At 44.9% G+C, this 5,040-nt stretch overlaps 1 pseudogene; it reads left to right on the top strand.

Moving 5' to 3' along the window:
* Positions 1–2,997: 2,997 nt before the first annotated feature.
* On the top strand, positions 2,998–3,592 carry LOC118596099 (annotated as a pseudogene).
* Positions 3,593–5,040: the final 1,448 nt, after the last annotated feature.

The following is a 5,040-nucleotide window of genomic DNA, read 5'->3' as shown; positions in this document are numbered from 1 at the left end:
ATTCTGTCAGTTTACCAGGAGGTAGGAGCAGCCACTAGCCACTATATTAAAAACAGCAGCTTGTAGCTCCTATAAACCCAGAGAGCTGGCCCTGGGTGCACTCTACAAAGACTGGATTTCTTCTCAGTCCAAGAAACTGACTAAAAGCAGAGCAAGGCCTGATGGAAAACAAGGACAGATGCTCCACTATCCAAGAGCTGCCCGCTCAGCTGCCTCCTCCTCACAGTTCCTGGACCAGAGGAGCAGCCTCCAGGCGTTCCCCGGAGAGAAGTCCAGACAATTTTCATCTCTTGGAAACAGGCCTGGCGCTCTGGTTGGAATTTAGCATAAACGGGATGGTGTGTCAGGCATTTCCAAGCTCCTGTGAAGCGGATAGAGTTATTCTCTACAGCCTTCTTTCCCCTCAGGGGCCCTTCTAGTCCTCAATCTTCCTCCCAAATTTCCCAAACACATAAACCCCAATGCTGGATGTTCATTTTGGGGATTGTATTAATGAAAGAAAGTCAATAAAAATTTGAAAGCTAAAACTCTCGTAATATACTAAAAGACCAATGGATGATATATACAGTTTGTGACGTGCATATATGTTACAGTTCTGTAACTTGGTCTTCATGGGGGCGGGGGTGGGAACTCCTAGCAGTGAGAACAAGAATGTCTCTGACTCTGTCGTCTGCTTTTGGGACCCATCTCTCCTGCCGTATTGCCTCATCCAACCTTGGTGGAGGAGGGGGTGCCTGGTCTCCCTCTAGCTTGATATGCCATGGCTGGCTGCTACCCATGGGATGCCCGCCTGTACCTGAAGACAAACAGTGGAGGAGAAGTGGATGGAGGGGAAATGGAGGGCAGACTGGGAAGGGGTGAGGGAGGGGGAAGCTTTGGTATGTAATAACAAGAACATAAACAAATAAACAACTCAGAGGGAAGGAGCTTTTGTAAAGGAGACAATACGTGGCCCCGAAAGATGAGCCAGATAGACAAAGGAGCCAAGGATGGCATGTGGGAGGATTGAGGAGGAATAAAGGAAAGCTTGGTGAGAGAAGAGCGGGAAGCCCAGTTGCACAGAAACTGAGCAGCTCTGGGAGGCTTCTGATGTCCCTGGAGTCTGACCTTGACCTTGAGACAAAGTCTAAACTGAGGTGAACAGAATAAGAACACAGGGCAAAGACTGTAATACACCTAATGTGGTCAAAAGAGAGAGTGTAGATGTAACCGACTTGTTAAATAAGAAACACAGAACCGTTGCAGAGTTAAAAACCACGAGGTCAGAGCAAGAGCAGAAAACCTTACCCTTCACTGCTTCTGCTGTTCTTCCTCTCCGCCAGAGAGCTACTTCTGTGCGTCCTGTCTTTTTAAAGACTTTCTGTTCTGTTTTCTCATTGGTTGTAAACCCAGCCACATGACCTCCTCGTCACTGCCTGTTTGTACAGACCTCCAGGTCTTCTATGGTTGGTATTGAGATTAAAGGCGTGTGTCTGCCATGCTGGCTGTGTCCTTGAACACACAGAGATCCATCTAGCTCTGCCTCCCAAGTGCTGGGATTAAAGGCGTGCCCCTACTACTGCTCAGCTTCTGCTCTGACTTGCTCTGACCTCAAGGCAACTTTATTGACATACAAATAAAATCACATTTCAATACAAATAAAATATCACTCACTATAAGAGTACTATGTCCACTTGCCTCAATGTGTCTCCAGCCCCTCAGTCAAGTCAGTCAGTCAAGTCTCCATCAGTCAAGGCGCCACTGTTCTAGGCCTGGAGCCAGCCTCCTTACTGTCTCAGAGTCCCATCACTATACAACAGCACATGAGTTTCAACACACGTCCCAAGTCACGTCCCAGTGAACGCCCTTCATTGCTGCCTCTCTAGTGCAGGACCTTATCTATCTCTTCTGTGTCTCAAAGCAACCCTCATGCCTGCCCCACCTCCACATTCTTATCTCCTGCAGGTACCCTGCACACAGCTGCATGAATCAAAGCAGTTCACTTCCCTGCGTAAAGTCCTCCCAGGTTTTCCACACATCTATTTAGTTCCTCCTTGACCAGAGCCAAATGTCCTCCTTGACCTGCCCCAGCCCTTTCCCCTTCTCACGCCATTCTAGAGATAATAAAGCCTCACATTGAGACAATTCTGCCTGCCCTATCTTCTGGAAAGCACTCACTATGGAGTCTGCTGGTATATGGTCCAGGAATGGAGTTGTGTGAAATTTCTGAATGCTTGTGAGAAAACCCTAAGAAACCAAGACGTGAGTCTTGTGACCTCGGTTTCTTCAAACAAACAAACAACAACAACAACAACAACAAAACCGCACAGAATTGTTCTTGGATTATGCCCTCAAGATCCTCCCAGGTGTAGTGGGTAGGACTGAGTTTACTTCAGATTATTCATTACAACTGGCTATTGTTATTTATTTATATACCTCTATGGAAACACATGGGTTTGCTGTTTGTGGCTTGCCCACCATGGGTGGTGTGCCCCTGTGACTGGACACTTTGCTCATGTACAACCTCAGGGTATAAACTGTCTGATGCTCTGAATAAAATTGGCTGTTGCATGAGACTTTATTCTGCCTCATTTATCATCACCATTCTCTCAGGTCCCATCACCTCTGGAGCGATAAACAGGAGTCTAGGGACTTTATTGTCAAATGTCATCTCCTTCTCCCTGTGTGTAGCCCTACAACTTGCATGCTTCCCCCTTGCCTTGCTGAGACAAAGAAGGTTAACATCAGTGGCGGAACTGAGATGGGACCCCAGGTCCCCCCATTATGCTGTACCTCTAGGTTTCAGATATAGTTTGAGTGTCTCCCAGGGACTCATGTGCTGGAATTTAATTTTTAATGTGAAGTATTAAGATGTTGAATAATCTACCCTGAGTTTGTCTCCCTGGTGAGTTACCTAACCCTAAGTGATCAACCCTAAACATTTAGTATATGACAGCAAGTGAGAGACCGGATGGGCACTGGGGCACTCTGTGCCTCATGGAGGGAAGTCAACTAAACATGGACAAAGGAGATCCTAAGAAGCCAGGAGGCAAAATGCCCTTATATGCATTCTTTCTTGCCGGGAGGAACACAGGAAGATGTACCTGGATGCTTCTGTCAACTTCTCAGAGTTCTTGAAGAAGAAGCGCTCAGAAAGGTGGAAGACCATGTCTGCTAAAGAAAAGGTGAATTTGAAGACATGGCAAAGGCTGACAAGGCTTGTTATAAAAGAGAAATGAAAACCTACATTCCCCCAAAGGGGAGACCAAAAGGAAGTTCAAGGACCCCAGTGTACCCAAGAGGCTTCTTCGGCCTTCTTGTTCTGTTCTAAGTATCGGCCAAAAATCAAAGCAGAACACCCTGGCTTGTCCATCAGTGATGCTGCAAAGAAGCTGGGGAAGATGTAGGACAACACCACAGCAGACGATGGGCAGCCCTGTGAAGAGAAGGCTGCTGAGCTGCTGAAGGAAAATAGGAAAAGGGTATCGCTGGCTACAGAGCTAAAGGAAAACCTGAAGCGGCGAAAAAGGCTGGAAAGAGTATGAAAAGGATGGAGGAAGAGGAGGAGGAGGAGGATGAAGAGGAAGACAAAGCTGAAGAAGATGATGAATAATTCTTACACAGTGGGGTTCTGTGTGTGTGTGTGTGTGTGTGTGTGTGTGTGTGTGTGTGTGTTTATAAAGCATTTAACCCACCCAGTACATAACTCACTCCTTTTAAAGAAAAAAATTGAAATGTAAGGCTGTGTAAGATCTGTTTTTAAACCATACAGTGTCTATTTTTGTATAGTTAACACACTACCGAATGTGTCTTTAGATAGGCCTGTCCTGGTGGTGTTTTCAATCGCCACTAGCCTCACCTGGTCCAGTCTGGGGGCTGTAAATTGGCATGGAAATTCAAAGCAGGTTCTTGTTGGTACACAGCGCAAATTAGTTATATATGGGGGTGGTAGTTTAGTTTGTTTGCTTGTTTGTTTGTTTGTTGGTTTTTATCATTTTCAGTTGTCTCTGATGCCGCTGATACGAAGATAATTGCTGTTCTGATAACTGAATACCATTCTATAATTTCAAAAAAAAATTACAGTTGTTTTGTTGACATACTGAATGCTTCTAAGTAAATACAATTCTTTATTAAAAAGAAAAGAAAAAAGAACTTGGAAACTTTACTCATTTTTTTTAGCTTTAATCATATTTAATGTTTACAGATGTGACTTTGGGGAGGTAATATGGATCAGATAATGTTATTATGGTGAAGTTACCATGCCTGAGTATTGATAACTTTATTAGAAAAGGGAGAGAAGCTAAATGTGTGTGATATATATATATATATATAATCTCTCTCTCTGGTAGAGATCTATGGTAGAAATCCAGCAAGTAATGTGGAAGCTGCTCAGGCTGGGTTGTGTATAAGAAACCAGATGTTTATGCAGACCCGTGCCACGCTACTGAAAACTGTTATAAATTCATACGGGTACAGAAAACAATGTAATAACGGGCCAGCAAGTGGGTCACAGTAGTCTCCTCTGTACACAGAAGGGGGGTTCTGTCTGCTCTACTTTCTCTTGCATGTATACATGTAAACAGTTTGGATACAATAGAAGCAAAATAGCTCCTTGTTCAAATGTCACCTTTTAGGTGAAACCCCCTCACTCTCACGTCCACAAACTCCTCCCCACACCCTATTCACACTTTATTATCATCCTGGATTATAGCTCCGTGTGCATTACTTAATTATTTTCTGCCTCCTGAGGCTGTGCTTCAGTTAGATTCAACACTCCCCAAAGGTTCATGGGGTGGAGGTTTGGTCTCTAGTGTGGCCATGTTGAGGTGGGGGATGAGTAAGAAGTGAGTTCTAGTGAGAGATAATTAGGGCACAGATAATTAGGTACACCCTCATAAATGGATTAATGTCTCAAGGGTTGAGTCAGGTTTCCTGTGGCTAGATTAGCCCTCTGGAGAGTGGGCTGATGGGAGCCAGGTGAGTGGCTTGTCCTCTTCTGCTTCCTATATTGTGACATAGCCAGGAAGCTCTGGCCAGAATTCCACTGCCTTCTAGTCACTA

Source organism: Onychomys torridus, chromosome 15, assembly GCF_903995425.1.
Source record: "Onychomys torridus chromosome 15, mOncTor1.1, whole genome shotgun sequence".
In the NCBI taxonomy this organism is placed as follows: domain Eukaryota; kingdom Metazoa; phylum Chordata; class Mammalia; order Rodentia; family Cricetidae; genus Onychomys; species Onychomys torridus.
The sequence above is the reverse complement of the archived record's forward strand: the minus strand, read 5'-3'. Positions and strand labels throughout refer to the sequence as shown.